Here is a 24,252-nt window from a genome sequence, read left to right as displayed (position 1 = left end):
CTCTCTCTCTCTCTCCTCTCTCTCTCTCTCTCTCTCTCTCCTTCCCTCTCCTTCCCGATGATGTGAGCTGCTTCCCTCTGCCATGTTATTCCACCATAATGTTCTGACTCACCCAGAGCCCCAAGGAATGGAGCCAGCCTTCTATGGACTAAGACCTCTGAAACCGAGAGCCCTCAAACAAACTTCCTCCTCTACAGTTGTGCTGGTTGGGTCATTTATTCAGCAGCAACGAAGCTGATTAAAACAGTCCTTAACCCTAGTAACCTTGATACCACCATTTATCAGTGACTAGTTCTGCTTCCTCAGATGTTGAAATATAACAACCAGAGAAACATGCCAAGGCAAGCATATTATGCAGATTTTATTTAAAGGTAATAATACAGACTTCTCCTGGGAGGAAGAAGGAGGCCATGGCTGATGTTCTAGAATCCTGAGAAGTGAGTGCACTTTACATCTTTTATAGATTAGGATGTCCTTTGTTCTGTTCTCTCCCCACCCCCTTATCTCTCGCCTTCCTGCCAACATGACTAGGCCCAGGAGATGCCAGTGAGATGGCAAAGGAGATGAGCAGCAGATGGCAGGGGGAAGGGCCTCGGGGAGGATTCAGGTGGTGGGTGGGGTCAGGGGCCATTCACGAGCAATTCCCTGCCTGCAGCTTCTTGGGAGGGGCATTTAAGCAGGTAACCGTGGTGATCCAAAGGGCTCTGGTCCAATCTCCCAGGTGCGGTCTCCAACTTCCAAGACTCTGATGGCCTCCATTCCTCTATTTGACCAGATTCCCTATTCTACACTAACTGCCTGTCCTCGATTCTGACTTCAACCTCAAAATGGGATTTTTTTTTTTTAGTCAAGAATGACAACATACTAATGCACTATTACTGGGGTTCGTATAAAAAGGACTCCATGCAAACAGACACACACACAGGGAGATTACCATATTATGTGAGTTTTACTGTCACAAGCCAAGGAACTGCTAGAAGCAGAAGAGAGGACTAGAACGGTTCCTTCCCTAGCACCTTCACAGGGAGCACATCCCCATTGATGCTTTGATGGACTTCTACCCTCCAGATCAGCAAGACAATCAATTTTTGTTGTTGAAGCCATTCAATTTGTGGTACTTTGTTGTGACACTCCCAGGAAACAATTCAACTCCATAATAGCATGCAAAGTAAATGAAGGCCCTTTTTGTAGAAATACCCTTTCCTAACTCCTGACATTTTTCTTTGATCTCTGCTCCCTTGGTCTCAGAGGTTCCTAATGGTAGGTCACCCTCATAAATTCTCACTCCCACCCTATTCCCAGGACCCAGAGTTATCCCAACATGATTCAACCATGTCAAGAAACCTCATCTTCCATAGTTTAGGTTTTAGTCCTGCATGAATAAACCAGGTACTATCCTAACTTATTAGACCCTCAATTTCTTCATTTTTAAATGAGGTGATTAGATTGCAAGATCATTTCTAACTCAAAGTTTCTTAAAATATAATTGAACTGAAGATAATTCCCAAAGAGATGAGAAGGAGAGTAACCATTGCCTCCCTCACTCCACCCCTTCTCCCAGATTAGCCCTCCTGGGGTCTTATCTAAGCAAAGGTAGAAAACCTCCTTGTGACACTGATAGGTGAGCCCCATAAATTGATTGCCATATTTTAACATATTTCTTATAGGCCTTTTAAACATGAAAGTCTCACAAGAGAAATGATACATACTATACTGACATTTTCCCTTTGTCTTAAAACTGTCACCTTAAAACTTTACACTGTACAATGACTTGATGACTTATAAAAATCACATTTATAAGAACACAATTCAAATTTTTATCAGTTCTCTGCCATCAAGATTAGATTATTTGGGCTGGGAGTTTAGTTCAGTAGTAGTGCACTTGCTTAGCACATGCCAGGCCCTGGGTGCCATCGCTAGCCCTGAGGGAAAAGTTCAGATTATTCATCAATTGCATTTGTATTCTTCTTTAACTATACTACTCTAACTTATCATTTCAAATTCCTTTTCTTTCAGGAAACCAACTACTACTTAAGCAAACAATTAAAACTCCTTAAGTCTACTCCTGCCTTAGAATCTGCAGGACACCCTGGTAAGCCAATAGCAGATAACTCTCAGTATGCCCTAACTACTGCTATCTAAATACTAGTAAAACTTTATCACTTGTCAGCTTGGGGGAAAAATGTGCATATTTTTGAGATAACACAGCAATCATTAAGTTGATTCAAAGAACATATCTGGGAGTAATATTTTTTTCACTTTTTTTCTTAACATCTTTATTAGAGCTATAAAATGCAAAATTCATAAAAATAGTCATATCATGCCATGAAGTCAGAGTATAGTATGTTTTATAGCTACTAGTGATTAAAGAGAGGGGAAAAGTTACATTCTTCTCAGCCTTAAATGTATTAGCATTTAAAATCTTTTATTTTAAACAAAAATAAACACTATCTTTGCTCATTCATCCAACAGCCCAATGCAAGTACATGAGATCAATTTACTTTTATGACACATAGTACTTGTACACCTTTGTGGAGTTCAGTGTGATGTTTTGACACATAATTATACCTTGCATAATGACCCACTCTGAATATTTGGATTAGCCATCATCTCAAATATTTATCATTTCTTGTGATAAGAACATTAACAATCCTTTTAGGTATTTTGAATTACATGATACAATATTGTTGACTATATTCTCCTTTAGTCACAGTACACCAAAACTTATTCCTCTTACCTGGGTTTTTTAGGTTCCACATGAGTGAAATGACTTGGTATTTGTCTTTCTGCACCTGCTTTGTTTCATTTAGCATTGATTACTAGATGCATTCGTCTTGCTGCAAATCACAGGATTTCTTTGACTGAAGAGTGTTCTGCTGTGATATAACACATATTCTTTGTCCATTCATCTGTTGAAGAGCACCTCAATTTTTTTTCCACATCTTGCTGATATGGGAATGCCAATCTATGTGACATACTGATTTTATTTCTTTTGGATATTATCTAGTACTCGCATTTCTTGATCATATTCTATTTTAATTTTTTGGAGGCATATCCATTTTCTGGAATTTCCAGAATGATTAAACTAATATACATTTCCATCAACAGTGTATTAGAGTTCACTTTTCTTTGCAACTTTGCAGGTATTTACCTTTTATTCTTTTGATAATAGTCATTCTAACTGGAATAAAATGGCATCTCATCATGGTCACAAAAACGATGTTGACTGTTTTTTCATACACTTGTTGAGTATTGTTGTTTTGGTTACTATGGCTTTGTAGTATATTTTGAAGTCAGTAAGATAATGCTACCCGTTTTGTTTTTTTGCTCAGAATTGCTTTGGCCAATCAGTGTCTTTTTGATTCCATGCAATTTCAAAAATTTTTTTTTTTTTTTTTTTGGTCTATGGCCTTGATATTTTGATAGGGATTGTACCAAATGTGTATACTCCCATAAGTAGTGTAGACATTTTAACAATATTAATTCTTCCCATTCATAAACACAGGATATCTCTCTTCTATTTGTGTCCAATTCAGTTTCTTCCATCCATGTTTTATAGTTTTCATTGTAGAGATTTCACCTCCCGGGTTGTATTTATTTGTGGGTGGTTTTCTGTTTTTGTTTTGCTGTTGTTGCTGTTGTTTTGGTTTGGTTTTGGTTTTGGGGTTTTTTTTTGTAGCTGTTATAAATGGGACTGCCTTCTTAAAGTCTTTTTTTCAGATAGTTCTCCACTGGCATGTGGAAATACTACTGGCTTTTGTTTGTTCTTTTTTGTATTCTATAATTTTACTGGATTTATTTATTAAATGTGACATTTTATGGAATTTCTAGGATTTTCTATATAAATGACCAAGTCATCTGTAACCAGGGGCAATTTTCAAATGCCTAGTACATAGGATAGAACCCTGTTTTTAACTAAGCATTTTTATATCTAAATGTATGTTTTACAATACTTTCACAGTTAGTAGGATATGGCTTTTTATTTAAAATGGTTGTTTGTAGACTCCCATTGAATAGACTAGGTTCTTCCAAATATGTAGTAATTACCCATTCTTTTAAAGGAGGAAGTAGCAGAGAGGTCGAATAAGCCAACATTAATTAAAGGGTTTTTTTTTAATCAGTGCGAAGGTAATGAGATGTTAATCCCCAAACAACTCTTTGTTGTTTTACCCATTTTCTTAATAAAGGAACTGGATGTCATATCTCAAAGTTAGGAAATGTCAGGATTATAGCCATTAGTACCCAAATTAGCCATATCATCCTATTTCTGCCAATCAGAAAAGACTATTTAATGAAAAGGACTACTTCCTTTCCAAAACTGTTTTTTCAAGTTTAGTAGATTACAGGTTAATAAATTTTACTTTATTATTTCCGAAATCCCATTTTAGTGTAGCCTTATATATATTTTTTCAGTTTAAGTTCCCAGGGAGAAAGCTATCCAAAGAAAAACTCTTGTCTCTGTCTCTCATGCACATACATGCATGCAGACATGAACACATTACACCCCATGTTTAGGGAGTAGTAGATTTTTTGTTGTCTTCCACATAAATCAATGAGATAAAGTGTATTTTTTTCCCTGAGCCACTTTTGGTACATTAGTGGGCTTATGGTGCCATCATGTGGCAACACATAGAAACTCATTTTTTGAAATCATGTTTAAATTATGAAATATTTCAAAAATATTTAAAATACAGAAAAATATAACAAATACACATGTGCCCAAAATTCTGTTTATAAAATCCTCTACTTGTTCAGTTCTTATATTTTTAAAAAATTCAGTATATTTTATTTAAAAACATGCAAAATGGTTTTTGTTTGCATATGAAAGAGCATCTAAGCTTAGATAAATATTTTTCAGCCATAAGGATGTCTCATAGGATTTCTGAGTTTTATCTGAAACTCGTGACAATTAGTCATTTTGCAGGTCTAAATTAGGTTTCCCAAACTATCTGACCTCCATGTTCCGAGCCTGCCAATCACCAGTAGAACATTCCATCATCATGAAAACCAAAAAGATGTTCAAAGACTGCCACGTAGAAATCAGCGTGCCCTCTTGAGAGTCACTGCTGTCCACTAACAAAAATTGTCCCCTAGGGGAAAATGAGAGAAGAATATTGAGCTACTGGATCTGGTACTCAGACTTGTTTGTCAGTGTAATGGGATCAAAGTCATTGTGATTCTAATCACAATTTAAAATTAAAATTTAAAAAGGGTTTAAGTGTCATTTATTTTCAGGTAACTATCATTTAATTTGCCACATGATGGTAGTAAATTGCCCAAATTGCATTCCCATGCCTTTATTAGACTTTTAAAAATGTTTTCAATTTGTTCTAATTGGTTATACATGACAGTAGAATGCATTTTGACACGTTGTACACAAATGGAGCACAATTCTCATTCCTCTGGCTGTACATGGTGCAGGGTCACACTGGTAGTGTAGTCACACATGTGTATAGAGTAATAAAGTCTGTCTCTTTCCACTGTCCTTCCCATCCCCACGTTCCCTTCTCTCCGTTCACTCCCCTGTACCCAGTCCAAAATTCCCTCATCCATCTCCTCCTTATGAATCAGCATCCACTTATCAGAGAAAATATTCAGCCTTTGTTTTCTGGGTTAAACTTATTTCACTCAACATAATATTCTCTAGTTCCATCCATTTACCTGCAAATGCCATAATTTCATTTTTCTACAGTGATACTGCAACATCAATGTTTATTAGATGTTTTCATTAAAATAAGATCCACTTGATAGTCTCACATCCACAGATAGTTGGCCTATTGAATAAATGATTTTCCTTTCCTTCTTCCTCTTTCTCCCTTATTCAGATTAACAGGATTATGGATTACACGCACATGCAGTTCATCTCAGCAGAGTGTGACCAAGCCTTGAAATCCAGGTCCTCTCTGCTCCCTGGGCTGTTCATAACTTCACATCATTTTCTAATTTATCTACCCAAAGGGTCTGCCTTTTCCTGATGGACAGGAAGGGAGGCGACCTGACTGGCTCCTTGGACTTGGCTTCTGCTTGTCTTTGATTTCCTCCTAATCGCTCTCCTCCTTGTCCTCTGTACCACACGCTTCCTTTCCTCAGTTCCCTGAGGATGCCTCCCTTTCCCCTCTTTGTGTCCTTGACCAAGGCCTTGACCATGCTGCCCCTTGACTTCCTCATACTCACTCCTTTCCATCATTCAGGACCCAGCTCACTATCCATTTCCAGAGAAGCCTTCTTGATCCGTGTAGCAAACATGCTTCTCCATCGCCCTCCCATCCCAGCCACTCTTTTTTTTAAATTCATTTTTATTGTAAACAAATGGGATACATCTTGTTTCTCTGTTTGTACATGAAGTAGAAGCATATCATTTGTGTAATGATACATTTACCTAGGGTAATAGTTTTTGATTCATTCTGTTGTTTTTTTCTACCCCCACCCCTCCTACCCCCTTATCCCTCTAGAGAGTCCCTCCTTCCTCCATTCTTGCCCCTTTCCCACCCCCTACATGTGTCATCATCCGCTTATCAGTGAGATCATTCGTCTTTTGGTTTTTTGAGATTGGCTTATCTCACTTAGCATGATATTCTCCAATTTCATCCATTTGCCTGCAAATGCCATAATTTTATTATTCTTTATGGCTGAGTAATATTCCATGGTATATATATACCACAGTTTCTTTATCCATTCATCAATTGAGGGGCATCTAGGTTGGTTCCACAGTCTGGCTATTGTGAATTGAGCATCTATGAACATTGATGTGACTGTATCTCTGTAGTATGCTGATTTTAAGTCCTTTGGGTATAGGCTGAGGAGTGGGATAGCTGGCTCAAATGGTGGGTCCATTCCAAGTTTTCTAAGGAATCTCCACACTGCTTTCCAGAGTGGCTGCACTAATTTGCAGCCCCACCAGCAATGTATGAGTGTACCTTTTTTCCCACATCCTCTCCAACACCTATTGTTGCTTGTATTCTTGATAATCGCCATTCTAATTGGGGTGAGATGGAATCTTAGGGTGGTTTTGATTTGCATTTCTCTTATTACTAGAGATGTTGAACACTTTTTCTTTTATCTGATTCCTTGTAGATCTTCTTCTGTGAAGTGTCTGTTCATTTCCTTAACCCATTTGTTGATTGGGTTATTTGTATTCTTGGTGTAAGATTTTTGAGTTCTTTATATATTCTGGGAATTAGTGCTCTATCTGAAGTATGAGTGGCAAAGATATTCTCCCACTCTGTAGGCTCTCTCTTCACATTGCTGATAGTTTCCTTTGCTGAGAGAAAGCTATTTAGTTTAAATCTGTCCCAGTTATTGATTCTTGTTTTTATTTCTTGTACTATGGGAGTCCTGTTAATGAAGTCTGATCCTAAGCTAACAAGTTGAAGATTTGGACCCACTTCTTCTTCTATAAGATACAGGGTCTCTGGTCTGATTTCAAGGTCCTTGATCCATTGTGAGTTGATTTCTGTGAGGGCGATCTGGCTGTGACATATGTCACCCCATTGATCGCCAGGGTTGATTCGACTGATCTGGCTGGCTAGCGGGTGTCCCCTTCCTCCCTCACCGCTCCATGTGAGTCCCTCCCGAAGCTGCGCGCTTGGTTGAAGAGGACGACCTTCCATGGTAGAGGAAGACCATTCTTCCGTCAAGGGTATACCAGTAGCTGCGCTCCCCTACTAGAACCTCCAAACAAGCTCTCAAGGTCCAGCCACTCTTTATCATTTACTGTCTTATTTTCTTCACAAAACTCTCCTGAAATTATATTTTTACTTGTTTATTTGGCTTTCTCCAGTAGAAGATGAGTTTCAAGCAAGCAAAACTCTGTCCGGCTCCTACATAGTGCCTGAACCATGGTGCACACTGACTCATGTTGACTGAATCATCCAGGAAGCACCTGCCTGGTCACTCCAAACCATGACCTTCTAATTACTACAACCTCACTAGTTTGCAAGGTCATGCATGCTTTTAACTTTAAATAAATCCTAAATGCTGACAGTTAAAACCACTGCTCTTCTTTAAGGTAGTCAAATTGTGGTAAGTTACATAATGTATCAATTCTAAATCTCTTCTTTTTCAGATTTTTAACATCTTGAAAATCAGGATGCCTCTCACAGTAAAAGGCATGCCACCTTTTACTTAGCAGTATTTTTTTCTTACTAGAACATAAAATAATGTATAATCTGTGGCAACTTAGATTCAATGGGGCTGCAGTACCATATTAAATAACCTCATGTACTGCTGAAATACCACAAAGTAGTATCACTTTCATTTTTGCTTAGAACTTGGCTTACAGTCCTGGTTCCAAAAATTTGTTTGTGTGCATCTCAATGGTTTTGTCTGCTTTTGTTTAGAATTTTTAATAGGTCTTTAGCGAAATTTGTTCAAAATAGCATGTTATTTGAGATACTGATATAACATATCTGTACGTAGTTATCAGGCTGTCATAGATCTATTTACTGCATCATGTGATCTGAGAACTTAAATTGTAATATATTTTTTAAAAGAAAATTTTAATTTCCTTTACTTTAGAGTATGGATGTGGAATTTCATTGAATGTTTTTAGTTATGTGTATATAAGTAGATATTGACTATTATTTGCATTTAAATAAGGGAGGGTATTATAATTTAAATGTTAACTTTAGGGTATGGATTATTACATGATTTGTTAAATTTTTGCACATTATTAGCTAAATTATTTCAAAAAGAACATTTTGGGGGCTCTTTGGGGAACTTATTGTTAAAAAGAAAGGACTCCAGATGTGATTGGGTTGAGACCATTGTTGTAGCCCCTGGATTGCTTTCCTCTGAGATGGTCTGTCCTGAATCCTGCTGGGTTTGTCTTGGGAACTCAGGCCCATTCCATCAGCATGTGCTCTGCACTGCCCTCTGTCTTCGCATATTTTATATCTCAACTTCTAAGTAGGGCATCAATCCATTCAATGATTTCTTACACAGGAAAATTCTCTTTTATTATTTTAATATATTTCCAACTAACAATAATTATATATACGATATTTATATATATGATATATAAATAATTATATGTGATATTTTTATATATTTGTGATATTTTGATATATAGAGAGGAATGATTAACTCAAGCTAACTAGTGTATACATTATTCACCTATTTGCCATGTGGTGAGAACATATGAAATCTATTCTTTTAGCTATTTGGACATATACAATACATTACAATTAACTATTGTCACCTTGTTATGCAGTAAATCACTAACCTCTTTTCCTCTTGACTAACCAAATCTTTGTACCCTGTGACCAGCTTTCCTTTCGCCATCCACCTCCCACTCCCAGTCCCTGATAACCACCGTTCTACTCTGCTTCTGATTCAACAGTTTTAGATTCCGTGTCATCATGCAGTATTTGTCTCTCTGCATCTGGTTTATTTCACTTAGCATAATGTCCTCCAGGTTTATCTATGTTGTTGCAAATGACAGGATTTCCTTCTTTTTAAAGGCTGAATAATATTCTATTGTATTTATACATCATGTTTTTTTTATTTGCTCATCCACTGATGAACGTTAGTCTGCCTCCATCCTTGGAGCACATTTTGGCTATTGCGGATAATGCAACAGTGACGACAGAAAGCAAGTATCTCCTCAGTATGCTGATTTGGCTCTGTTTCTAGAGGTGGGACTGATGGCTTATATGGTAGTTCTACTTTTAGTGTTTTGAGGAATACCTATACTGTTTTCCATAACGGTTACACTAATATATATTCCGAGCAACAGTTGTCTAGTCCTCTGTTCTCCACATTCTCACATCATTTTGACAAGTGTGCAATGATATCTCATTGTGGTTTTAATTTGTATTTCCATGATAAGTAGCCATGAAATTCTTTCCTATATAAACTTGATATTTGTATGTCTTGTTTGGAGAAATTTCTACTTAGGCCCTATGTCCATTTGTAAATTGGGTTATTTATTTTCTTGCCATTGAGATTTTTGAGTTCCTGAAATTTTTCTATAAGCTTAGATTTTTGAATGCTTAGATAGAGCTGTGTAGGGATAGGAGTGCTTTGCAATCATTTGTCTGGTTTCCTCACACTCTGCAGAGACTCGTTCCCCACGGAGCAAACACAGAGATGCCCTTTGCTTTCTGGATGATGCCTGAGTTCAGGATGATCCTAGCCCCAAATCTACCATATTGGTTTCCATTTGGTTTTACTTCTCCCACCTCCTTCCCATGTATGCCCTAACCCCTGATATGCACACACATCAGAGGGCACATGAAGCACAGGCAGAATTCTTACATTTGCTCTAAAACAGAACTGAACTCCTATGAATTTTCATGTATATACATGTATGCTGAATTCTAATCATGATTTTCACACTGAGCAAAAATACAGTTTAATTGCAGGGGGAAATGTTGAAGAAAATCCTTTTAAAATCATTACTTACTGTATATTTCACTTATAAAGGTTAACTGATTTTACTTTTTTCACAAGCAGATACAAAGATGTTACCACCAGAGAGCACTATGGTACTTTTTTAATCTTTATACCTAACTTTCATTAATCTCTAATTTTAAGTGGTATGTTAGACAATAGTGAGAACAATTTGAGCAGAATTTGAAAAATGATTTTATCTATTTCTGATCTCTGCTTACTGAAAATAACCAAGAGTATTGCAATTTAATTTTTTAAATGAAATGTGAAAAAATTTTTAAACTAAATTAATAAGGGAATCTTAAGTATTTTTAAAAACTTCTCAAATGAAAGTTCAGGAAAGTATAAGTGAGGTCTGGAAATGAAAAAAAGAAAAAGACAACTATAAAATGGAAGTCAAGAAATCAGCTAAGCGATCTTGGATAAGTTATTAAAATTCTTGACTTTTGTGAGCATTAAACTTTATAATTTGCATAATAGAAACTATACACGGGAAACATGAGAAACACACTGGTTCTTTTTTCATCTCTCATGAACTTGATTTTAAGTTGTATTGTGCTACACAGCATGTGTTCTAGTAATTGCAAACTGGATTAAGAACCAGTGTTCCTATTCATTAAAAATTATTTGCATGCATTGAATTCTATGATTCACATTGGGTATTCTTAACTACCTAGTATCCTTTCTCTTCCTCTTTCCAAAAGAATCCTCATTTATTATTCCAGCATTAACCTTTCTAAACTATAGTCTATGGATTTTTAGTGTACTTTTCCCACCATAAGCGCAGAGATTGGTTTTAGATGTTGATTTAGGATAAGATAATGCTTAGGTTTGAATGTGTCCCCCAAAAGTTTATGTGTTGAAAAATTAATCTCCAAATTCATATGCAAATGGACTTTGGAGATGGATCATTGGGAAAGTTATTAGAATTAAATGAGGTTATGAGGATTTGTTCCCTTTGGTGACATTAAGAGAGACCTGAAGTAGCATGCTGGCTTCCACCATGTTATGCTGTAACATGAAGACCCTCACCAGATGCTTGTCAATGTTCTTGGACTTCTCAACTTCCAGAACCAAGAGTTAAATAAACCTCTATTTTTTTATAAATTACCTAATCATAGGTGTTTTGTTATGGCAACAAAAATGGATTAAGACAGATAACCAGAGATCATAAGAGATGTATGCCTGGGTTCTATATCATCTATTTTCCTATCTATAACCATTCTCAACCCTGCTCCTTTAGGCTTTATGCCTTGAAAATTCTGAATTTCTTCTATGTTTTATTTTCCATGGATTCCCTGACTTTTGTGTTTAGGATAATTTTTACTAATGATAGACACCAGAATGGATTGTAGAGAAACAGAGGGAAAGGTACTTACAAGTGTCTCTTCCTGTATAACAGCATAAGAAAATTCACAGTGTTATGAAACACATAAATGTGTTTGAGAAACTTCAGTTCACTAGGGTTATACATCAGTAACCTAATAGCAGACAGGAGCTTATCTAGGTTGCCTCTTTCCTGTCACACAGGAAACTAGACTTCATCATTCTGCCAAAGGGTATTTATGATTCTAAGAAAGAGAGAAACATGATCGATGTTGTGCTTCAGAATGAACACTGGTATATAATAATGTGGAGAATAAATAAATGGGGTGAGAGGAAAACTGGAGACACAGAGATGTAAGAGGCATTATAATTAACTTTGTGAGAGATTGTAAACTAGGATCTATAAGTGGGGTAAATTAATGCTTATAGACAGGCAAGGGAGAAAGTTTTTTAAATTATTTTTTTATTTAACTTTTAATTTTTTACAGACTGCATTTTGATTCATTGTACACAAATGGGGTATATCATTTCGTTTCTATGGTTATACACAATGTAGATTCATGCCATTTGTGTAATCATACATGTACACAGGGTAATGATGTCTGTCTCATTCCACCTTTTCCATACCCCCCTACCTTTTTTAAATATGATTTTTATATAGAATAGATAAGTACAAGATAAAAAGAGAAATGAATTCTATATTTCTAGTTTTGGAATATGGAAGAATTCTTAATCTGCATGAGCTGCCATGACCAATGCCATAAACTACAGAAATTTATTAATTCATTATCTTATTTCTGAAGGTTAGAAATCAATGATCAGAGTCCCGTGTGGCCAGGATGTGATGAGGGCTCTTCCCTTTGTTTTCAGGCAGCCACCTTCTTACTGAGTGCTCACCTGACCTCCTCTTTATCTGAATTCTGAGAGAAGAGAGTAAGTTGTATAGTTTAGATCTGGAATTTCCCTCAAAGGCTAAGGCTTGGTCCTGTGGTGCTGTTGGGGGATTGTGAAAACTTTGAGAGGTGGGGCCTAGTTGTAGGAAGTAGGTCACTGAGGGTGTGTTCTTAAAGGGTATGTCTTGTCCCCGACCTCTTCTTCTCCCTCCCTCTACTTCCTGGACACCATGAGTTGAGTAGTTGTTCTTCATCACTCACAACCTGTCAAGATGTTCTGCCTTACCACAAGTCCACAGTGCTGGAGCCAAACACCCATGGCCTGAAACCTATGGAATAGTGAGCCAAAGTAAACCTCTCCCTCTTTAAGTTATTTATGCCAGGTACTTTTATCATAGCAATGGAAATCTAACACATGAGCTTTTTGGGATCTGTTCACATAAGGACACTAATCCTATCATATCAAGGTTACTCTCATGACCTTGTTTAATTATAATGAAATCCTTAAAGTCTCTACTTCCAAATACAGTCACATGGGGATTAGGGTCTCATTGTATGAATGTTGGGGACACAGTTCAACCCAGACAAGAGTGTCCTATCAGTAGAGAAGCTTAATTTTTTTTGTTTTGTTTCAATGTAGCAGTATAGAAGTATTTGTATTTTGCACATTTTTTCAATAGTATTACTATCTAACAGGTGGCTTTAATGTATATGAGTTTTGGAGCTGTAAATTTTTTCTGGCATATATAGAACCCTTTTATAAAACCACACTTGTATCAAATTGAAAAGAAGAAGTCTTTTGGAAATAAAGCTTTATGTTTGAGCTATCATTGTGATCAGTAATACTGTTCACATGTTTTTGAACCTTTGATGGACACACTCTTAAAAAATATTTTCCAAATGAATCAGTATATTTAACATGCATTGAAATCTAAGACGACGAATAATATCATTTGGAAATTTCCAGTTCATTATGCTTCTGTGAATTAGCGTCCAAAGGAATATTAGTGACCCAGGTGATCATATTCATGGTTATTTTTTTGAGTATCTGATGTATAGAGAATTTTTTCTCTATAGTGTAATACAGGGCTAGTCCAACAAAACTCCCTGACGGTCTGTTGATGTATTTGAATTCCATGTCAATGAAGTAGTTAGATAAATACACAGATATTAGACAAAATGAGAGAATCAATAGTATGAAAATTATTGAACCAGGTACTGTGGCTATAAATAAATAAAACATATACTCCACCCTAAAGAAGATTCATTTATTTATTCAATGAATATTTTTGAGCATGTGTTACTCAGCTTTTCATCACTATAGAAAAATACCTGAATTAATCAACTTTGAAAAAAAAAGCTGCTTGGTCTGTGGTCAATTCACCATATTACTCTGGGCCTGTGGTGGCACAGAACATTCTGGCAGGAACACTTACCAGAGGAAGATGCTCAACTCATGGTGGTTGGAAAGCAAAGAGAGATGGGAAGGTACTGAGATCCCAATTATTCCCTTTAAGAATATGACCCTGATGACCTAACTTCCTCCCACCAGTTTCCACCTTTTAAAGGTTCCACTACCTCCCTATTTTGCCACAGTGTGGAGAACACAGTTTTAACATGTGGATCTTTGGAAGACACTCCAGATCCAAACTATAGCACAGTCCTTGGTGTCATACATGTAAAACCAGGTTTTCAAGAGCTTTGGGGTCTTGGAGGCTCCATCAAGCTTTCAAAGGGAAGCCTGGGAGACCAGGCAATGTATGTCAGGGTTGGAGCAGCCCCGACAGAGGAGCATGTGGATCTATGAGAATGAAGTCAAATCTTTAGTGAACTTCCTAGGAAGGATGAGATGCCAGGAAGATGGATTACCTCCCCACCAAAATAGCAAGCAGTATATCAAATCTGTCTGAGAGAGACCACGTATGCCACAGACATTAAACCCATAGGGCTTCTAAGGACTTGGGAGCCCATATTCTTCCACATGCATTCTGGATATCAAACATGGAGACATGATTTAGTGTTTGTCCTGATGGGTTTTTGTCTTGCCTTGGTCTAACTGCTTCTTGCTGTTTTCTTGTTCCTCTCTTTTGGAACAGAAATGTTTAGCCTGAGTACTTATATCCTGCAATTATGTAACTTTTTTTTTTTTTTTTTTTTAATTCTTACAGAGACTCAGAGTTCTGTTTGTCTTGAGTCTCAGAGGAGACTGATCTTTTGAGCAATGATGGAATTATTAAGACTTTGGGGACTCTCAGAGATGGACAGAGTGTATTTTTTACTGTAAGGTGAGCATGAGCCTTTGGGGATCAGGAACAGAATGCTATAGTTTGGATTGTTAATGTCCCCAAAGGCCCATGTTTGGGGGCTTGGTCACTAACTCATGGTGCTATTGAGATATGGTGGAATATTTAGAAGGTTGAACCTAGTGGGATGAAGTTAGGTCACTGGGTACCCTGACCCTTCCTCTTTATCTTTTCATGTCCCAGCTGTCATGTGGTGAGCAGCTTCCTCTGCCATGGGCTCCCACCTTGATATACTGCCTTACCATAGGCCCACGGCAACAGCAAAGAGCCAAATGACCATGGATTGAAACCTCTGAAACTGAGAGCCAAAACAAACCTTTCCTCTTTTAAAGTTGATCATGTCAAGTATTTCTTACATAACTGAAAACTGACTAACACAAGCATCAATTTGTGGCCAAGTACTAACTGTAAGAAAATTAATGCATGGGAATGAAACTGTCTTTGATCTTGTACTCTTTAAGAGGCAACAGCAATAAACAATAATTATAACAATTCTAACATCATATCTTGAGAAGTGCTATCAAGAAAAATTTCATCCGAGTAGCAACATTTAGGTAAATGCCACGTTCACAGAATACTCACTGTTTAACAACTCAAGCTAATATGCACCATATAGTCCAAACTGAGGCAACAGAGATCCAATCCATAACACACTCAAATATTTGGACAACGGCTGTCAATACACTATAACACAACTAATGAACTCAGTGCTCCAAACAATCAAGGGGCTTAAAGATCCACATGTGAACTACTTAGTTCTGTAGCTACAACACAGGTGAACACTTTCTTAACTTTGACCTGGTCATACTTCATTAGAATCCACTCTCCAGCAGCCTACTACTACAAAAGTCTTTGTAGTTTCTTTGTACCTTTCATATTTTGATTTTTAACAATATCTACATAAGAATTCATATTGTTATCATTGAGAGATCAAAATGAATATATGTTTTTAACTGGGAACATTTTTATTAACAGTACTGTCATTCAAATGGTCCTGTTTGATAAGACTATGAATTCTTAATCACAGTGACACAAAATTTCACTCTTATTTCTGCTTCTTTTACCGTTTTTTGAACTAAATAAAAATATAATGAGTGGAAAAGGTTAGATTTTATATCTCACTCCTTTTACAACATCTGATTGTTTGGTAGTACTTAATTCCATCTTGACCTTATGTGTTAACCCTATGTTTCAGTTATAAAACAGCAGCAAAGAAAACTATTAGTCAGGGTTCTCTAGATAGGAAGTATGATTATAGAAAGGGGATTTATTAGATTGGCTTACACGACCAGAAGCTGGATAGTTCACAATGGCCATCTGCAGCTAGAGAGCTGAAAGAACCAGTAGCTGCACAATTCAAGATGAAGAAGCCCCAGAACAAGAAAGATCAACAGTGCTACCCTTGTCCGAGACCAATGCTTCTGGAAACTACCTGGAGAATCACTGGCAGAGTCTGCTTTGGAAGGGTGAAGAAGTGAGAGTCCAACATCCTCAGATGATCGAAGCAGCAATCAAACACCCATTTAACAAGAGTTGAGCTTGCATCTGTATCTGCTTCCTTGTTCTTCCAACTTTTATTCCATCCAAGCCACCAACTATCCTATTAGGTGGTGCTGCCCATGCTTTGGGAGGGTCACCACTTCACTATTCCACATTCCAATCATTCCTAGATATGTCCTCATTGACACCCATAAGTCTCTTAATCATCAAGCATCTCTTAATCCAATCAAGTTGACAATTCAAATTAACCATTACGAAAAACAAGGATACATGAGTAAACTAACACTTGTTTAGAACCTAGAACAAGAAAACATTTGATATTTTAAGAAGCATTTAAGCATTTTAAGAAACATTTGATATTTTCTCTTTTAGTGATTGAAATATTCCAGAGAATATACACTGTTGTTTTTATTTTAATAACAGGGAAAAAAATGGGTTTCTGAGAGAATAAGTAATCCTATCAGAATATATCAAAACCAGAATTGGGGACAGGCAATTAGTGTAGAAATAGAGGGGTTGGGTCAAATCAGGAAATGGAGGCCAAGAAAGCCATCTGCATCTGGAAGTTGGAGACTGTCCCTGGGAGAATGGAATGTCAAGGATTTCTGGAGACCACTGATTACCAAATTTACCTGTCCCTGTCAAGGACTACAGGCAAGGAACTGCTAATTAATGACCCCTGGGTCCTTACCTGCCTGAATCACTTTGGCCTTCCCCCTGCCATCTGCTGCTCACCTTTTTGCTATGTCACCAGCAACTCCTGAGCCTACTCACATAGGCAGTAAGGAGAGATAAGGGGGGAGAGAACTGGAGAACAGACTTTAACCTATAAAAAAGTAGGGCGTGCTCACTTCTTGGAACTCTAGAACATCAGCTATGGCCCCCTTCTCCCTCCCAGGAGAAGTCTGTATTATTACATTTAAATGAAACCTGCTTAATATGCTTGCCTTGGTGTGCTTCTCTGATGTTATACTTCAACACCTGAGGAAGCAGAACTAGTCACCAGTAAACAGCGGTATCAATATCAGATTCTGACATTAACACCAATTCAATTTCTGCTGTGATCTTGATTAAGCAAAAGCGCTAGCTGTTTAAATGCCTTAATCATTCTACCCCTTTCATTTACCTAGAGAATTATTTTCCTCATTTATAAAAGAAGGATTTGAACCAATGAAACCTAAGGTCTATTCATTCACTGAGTAGTAGAGTTCCTATCAGTTACCATCACTCTGGGATTTGGAGATACACTGAAAACAACATAATAAACCCTGACTTTGTGCACCTTTTATTTTAGCAACAAGAGAATTTTAACAATTAGCTCTCTGCTTGCTTGTCTCTTTCTCTACCTCTTTCTCTCTCTCTCTCTGCATATATACATATATATATATATATATATATATATACACACACACACATATAAGTTTAACAAGTTGTTATATATAAACACAATATTATATATAAGATATGTGTGAATATAATATATATTCATTCTTTAGAATACATGGGAGACTAGTTTCAGAACCATGAATACCAAAAATCACAGATGCTAAAGTTCCTTATATAAAATGATACACTATTTACATAGAACCTATACACATCCTTCTATATACTTAAAATTGTCTCCAGATTATTCATAATTCCTAATGCAATGTAAATACATCAAGTAATTAAACTGCATTGATTTTTAAATTTGTATTATTTTTGTTGCTACATATTATTATTTATTCATTTTAATATTTTTGATCTGTGGTTGGTTGAATCTGAGGAGGTTGAACACATGCATACAGACAACCAACTGTATACACACATATCCATGTACATGTACACATACATGTATCTTGTTTGAAATATTAATGCAAAGGTAAATCAATGTCATAAGTGGCAAGCCATTCTACATTAACATGTAGGAGTAAGAACTTCCTTTTCTGTAGGAATTTAGCATCAGAATCTTTTGCTCAATCTCTCCCTGCCTAAATCTCCAGACCATTCCCAGACACTTAATGTCACTAGAGTCAGTTACAGAAAGACATGTTTGATTTTTCTTTGATTTTCATGTCATTGTACCTTTAATAACACAAATGGGAAAAATGCATCTATATCTCAAGATTCCTAAGTCAACAGGAACTCATTCTTCATAAAATAAACTTCAGGTCAGATCCATTAAGCACATCAGAGGTAGGTGTTTCCTTGGTGGATACTACATAATTCCTTCACATGTCATATTCAAGGCTGAATCTTTGGAATGACATTATCCACAATGGAATCTGCTCAGAGTTCAGGATGGATATATTGCCCTTCATATGTGGTATTGCAATAACTCACTGTTTGGAGACAGAACTGTCAGGCTAGACCGAGAACTCATTGGGATTTAGGTTCATTTTTCATATCTTCCTGTCAATAAATTCTATGTGAGAAAAATTGAGGGTACTGAGAAAGAAAATTCTGATAAATTTGATAAGAGAAAATCCATTTCAGCATCCTGTTCTAGTATACCATTTCTGTAAAATTAATTAAATAAGAATGATATTCTGAAAGAGTCAAAGATATTTCCTTTAACAAAATGGGGATATACCTGACCACGTTAGGGAGATACCCTCAACCAAAAGTGGCTGCAAAGACGCTCAGAACTACTGAAAACTGAATTTGTTCTGTTGACTTCCTCATCCATCCTCACCCCCACCCAGATTGAACGTACTTTCTAGAAGAGCTGGCTTAAATTTCAAGTCCTGAGATATAACCCCAGTTCTCTTATTAGCTAAGTATATAATCTTAGACAATGTCTGAGCTTCCTTTCCTATTTTCTGCCTCATCTGGAAAATGATCATAGTACCTAAACCCATTTCTTACAGTGTTTTGAGAAGGCTTGGGGAGTTCTTAAAGTTAAAGGACACCGCTGGTGCCATATATTTTCATCACTCTATTTGCATTATCTGATTTTGCCAGATAATAAATTTCGTCTAAATATGGTGTGCCATATATGTGTGTGTGTGTGTGTGTGTGTGTACCTATATATGATATATATATGGTATAAGGTACATATGATTATATAAACACACATATGTGGCAATTTATCCATCCTGACCCCTGAGCACACGTATGTCATATAAATACTTACATATGGTATATGGCTACTGGATTCTTGTTAATTGACTCTTACCCCAAAGTTGGAAAATAAAAAAGTTCAGGTTCAGGACCAACATAGAAACTGACATAGAAAAGAAGCAAAATGCAAGCAGAGTTATAAAGAGTGGTATCCAAAGACAATTTTCACCAGACCTTGCAATGCCTGTGGCTCCCTTTGTTGCTGCTGGCTTCCTGGAGCCTGAGTGGTTGGTCCTAGGTTCATCCTGGATCAGGGCAGTGAGTGCCTTGCAGAGTTTAATCCACACTCATGGCAATCTATTATTCCTTCTGTTATGCTACTCGCAGTTGAGAGTGTTAAGCTTGTCCTTGGGAGCACAATTTAATGTCTTCTTGTCAGCATTTATTTCTTTTGACAAGGAGATAATAAGAACCTATCCCAGGTCCTTCAACAATCTGATTTCATTGCTTAATGAAATGTCACAGCAATGTTTTGAGTTTTATCCACAAACCATAACCTAGAAGAAAGGTGGAGGGAATGAATCTCCCTAGTCTGCTAGGTTTCCAAAATAGACTTATTCCCACCTATGCTCTGGAATCCAGCCTTAGGATTGTCCCTGTAGCTCAGGGCTAGAAAATGAATGATCCTATTCCATGCCCATGGCAAATTCTTTAAGTAACACAGAATCTGTCATCCTCATCCTGGATGAAGCTTCATAGTCATTTCTAGACCACGCTTGCAGGTGTTGCCAACACGATGTTAGTGCTGGAACATGAATACCATTTTCCATCTCAGTTCTAAAACTTTAGTCTCTTTTTATCAGGGCATACTGTGCGTAGGGGTGCCAGGCTAGCTCAGGCACAGGTAAGGGCCACAGAGTCAAGACTCCACACTCCAGGAGTTGGGTAGAAGCAGGCTTGTGATGAGCAGTCTGCAAACTCATTTGTTGCAGGAACAGGTGTACATTTTATAAGTTTCTTGCCCAATCACAATGTGCCACGGGGGATCAGACCACCAGGCTCCTATACAGGTTCCCTTGGTAACAGTAGGTCAATATGGGGCAGTTGTTTACATTCCTAGGTAGCGAGAGTGGAATGCTCCTCTCTGCAAGTTCACACACTTGAGACATTAACTGCTGCGAGCCAAGAACTAGGATTTCTCCCAACAACTGTGGACTTCAACATACTTGAATCAATAAGAAATTGTCAAAAGTAATGTTTTAAGCATCATAGGTACAATAGAAAAATAATACAGTCTGTATTGTTACAGACTTTATAAGCTAATGATATTTTATATTCAGAGATTATATTCAGAGAATTATTCTATATATACAGAGAATTATTCTATATATAATTTAGAATTATATACAGAATAACTTAAAACTTATATAAAGAGAAGACCTAGAAGCACTGATTCCCTAAATGCAATGAACACCTAGTGTAGTATCTTGGTTTATCTTTGCAAAGGAGTGTGGTAAGTTGAATAAATGGAAGAATATCAAGAAAAATTAGTTGCACTATGAAAAAGTTTTACACGGAAATTGAAAGGAAAATAGGTTTAAAAAATTAAACAATGTGAAGTCTCTATTTGTTAAAATCCTGATTGAGTATGCATTTTAAATAGATATGGTATGTAAGATACACTTAAAAAGTGAGATAATGACTGTATTATCAAATGTAAATCACTATAGTATAACAGAAATTATCAATTGCATGACAATTAGAGCATAATGAAATTTTGTAAGTCAAATTTAGAAGATTTGCTAAAAGTTTATTTCTTTCCAAGAACTTTTTGTAATTTTAAAGAACAATATTACCAACCTGCTCACTCCATTTGATTCATTCTCCTTATGGGTGTCATCTTTTATGTCGTCCTTGCTCATCTGTGACAATATTTTTGTCTATTCAATTCAGCATAAAGAGTCAATAAATAATAGGCATTTGTTTGAAGTTTCTATACTGAAACTTCTGAATTTTTTTTCTATGTACTCAGATAGAGAATGAGTCCATATACTATGGTAATGGAGTCAGCTCCACCTCTGCTGGAGAAATAGTAACAACTATGGAACATGGAAAATGTCAGAATGTAACCTGTGTGGATTTGGAATTCAGCCATGAGCATAAGTGCATAGTTTATAATAAATGAAATACACATTGTCTTAGATAAAGATAGATGATAAGTAGATGGGTAGATGGATGGGCATACAAATAGACAGACAGAAGGAAACTTGGGTGAATTTCTCAGCTTTGTGTGTCAGAAATTTCTAGAAGCACTGGCTCATTGAAATGTGATGAACATACCTAGTACAGGATTTTGCCTTCTACCTACTCCATGGAAAGAAACTACAGGGCCCTTAGAAAAGAGGTTGATATCAAGGGTGGGACCTAAGTAGTACAGAATGAGTCTGGAAGTTCTTGTGTTGTAAAGAAACAAAGAAATTGAAGTATGGTGTACACATTTCAAAAGGTCACAGGCCCCACCTTGAAGGGCACACAGTGGTCAAATGGAGAAGCATTTGAGAATCAAAATAGGTGATCCTCATAATAGACTATTATTCCCTGAACAGAGTAAGAGTTTACAAGCTCAGATTAATATAAATAAGTCAGGAAATGAATGAAAGAGAGAGGAAAATCTTCCTTAAAGTGGAATGCCAACAATTAAATATGAAGGGAAGGATGGAGTCAGAAAATCTGTCAATTGAGGCTGCACCTACCTGATAGATAAAGTCTGATGTGTAACAGCTTATTTATAGCCTCAAAGTATTGCTCCATATATTACATATTAAACACAGAAGGAAAAACAGTAACTTTACAATGGAGAGACCTGGCTGACCATACCTTAATTATGTTCGTTCAAACCAACACTACAAATTTCCTGATACGATACACTAATAAGAACAGAGCATCCCTACTGCAGCATCCTTGTCAAAAGAATCAAGACAGTCCTGTGTTCTTCAAAAAGTCAAGGTCAAGAAAAAAATGTTAAAGTCCTAGGAACTGTCTCAGTTAAAGGATGCTGGAAGATGTGGTGATCCATGCCTGTAATCCCAGTGGCTCAGGAGGCTGAGGCAGGAGGATTACAAATTCAAAGACAATCTCAGAAAGCTAGAAAGACCCTAAGAAACTTAGTGAGAACCTGTTTCAAAATAAATATAATAAAAGGACTGGAGATGTAGCTCAGTTATGTCCCTGGGTTCAATTCCTTGTACCAAAAAAATGGGGGGAAAAATGCTAACATGATGTGGTACCTTAATGCCCTCCTTAACCTGACCAGGATTCTAGATCAGGAACAAAAAGCTACATAGGACATTGGACAATTAATGACATTTGAATATGGACTGCCAACTTAATGTTCTGATTTGACAAGTGCAATTTGATTATGGAAGGTATGCTCCTGTTCTTAAGATATATACACTAGAGTTTAATGATAAACTGGGTGTGGTGGTACACACCTGTAATCCTAGCAACCTGGGCATCTGAGACAGCCCAGGCAACTTAGCAAATCCCTCAGGAACTCAGTGAGACCTATCTCAAAATTTAAAAAAAAATAGAAAGAGCTGTGGAGGTAACTCAGGTATAAAGTGCCCCTGGGTTCAATACCCAGTACCAAAACCAAAAAAGAAAAAAAAAATATATATATATATATTTTGTGTATATACAAATATACATATATACATACATATGTGTATATTTACCAAATGTGTATGTATGTGTGTACAATTTAATGATAAAAAAGGATACAATGTCTTCAACCTGACTCTGAAATGTTTCAGGAAAAATAAATACTTAACCCTATATTTTACTAACTCTCTATTATCTATTATCTATGTGTAGAGAAATATATGGAAAATAATGATGAATAATTAGTTTGATCAATTTCTCTCTCTCCATATATATATATATATATACATATTCACAGATGATAAATGGTAAATACTTCAAAAAATTATGTCTTCCCTATCACAATTCCCCAAATTTTCATAGAGAAGGAGATTGTGAATTACTCAAAGTAACATTGAGAGTAGGTGGAGGCATAGACACTGCACAAAATATTTTACTCTTTGAAATTTATTAATAGAGAACAAAATTTTTAAAATTCTTACATATAAAATGTGACTGACTATAAAGAGCAAAACTTTTCTGCTTAAAAAATGACAAGCAACCTATTATGCAAAGCTTTTGGCCTGGTAAAATGGATTTTAATTGACTTAATGTTATTTGTTTTCACAAAGAGCAGTCTGGCCTGTAGAACTGCTATATGGCTCCAAGAGTTATGAAAAATTCACTTCTTACTGTACTTGATACACTTACCGGAAATGGCAATTTGAAAATAAAGTCATCATTTTGTTTCAATTTTTGATTAAATAAGGCCCTTTATTTTCACCCCACGGCTATAAATGGCTTTGCAGGATGGCAAAAAAATGAATCAAGAGTTCACACTGACACAGTCTGAATGCAACCTTTTGACATATATATTTCTTCTAGCTGAGAAAATTCCTGTCAGAAGTCATTTAGTTGAGTTCTGCTCTGAGCGATAGGATGGCCTTGGGAGTATGAAGACCAGGAGATGACAGAGCATGACACATTGAATCTGGGAAGGACAGCGTTGGGTAAATACTACACTATGAGTTCAGTGGACTAGACAAAGGGGCATGGAGGGAGGGAGGGGGACAGAGAAAGGAAAGGCTGTGGAATGAATCTGAAAGAATGTTACTGTGGACTTAACCAATACCATACTGAATACCACTTTTCATGTA

At 36.6% G+C, this 24,252-nt stretch overlaps 1 pseudogene; it reads right to left on the bottom strand.

Annotated features, from left to right (window-relative positions):
• Positions 1-6,147, bottom strand: part of LOC124985628 (stress-70 protein, mitochondrial-like) — a 126,546-nt pseudogene extending 120,399 nt beyond the window's left edge.
• Between the last annotated feature and the right edge of the window lie 18,105 nt (positions 6,148-24,252).

This window comes from Sciurus carolinensis, chromosome 5 (genome assembly GCF_902686445.1).
Source record: "Sciurus carolinensis chromosome 5, mSciCar1.2, whole genome shotgun sequence".
In the NCBI taxonomy this organism is placed as follows: Eukaryota; Metazoa; Chordata; class Mammalia; order Rodentia; family Sciuridae; genus Sciurus; species Sciurus carolinensis.
This window is presented reverse-complemented; position numbering and strand designations above follow the sequence as displayed.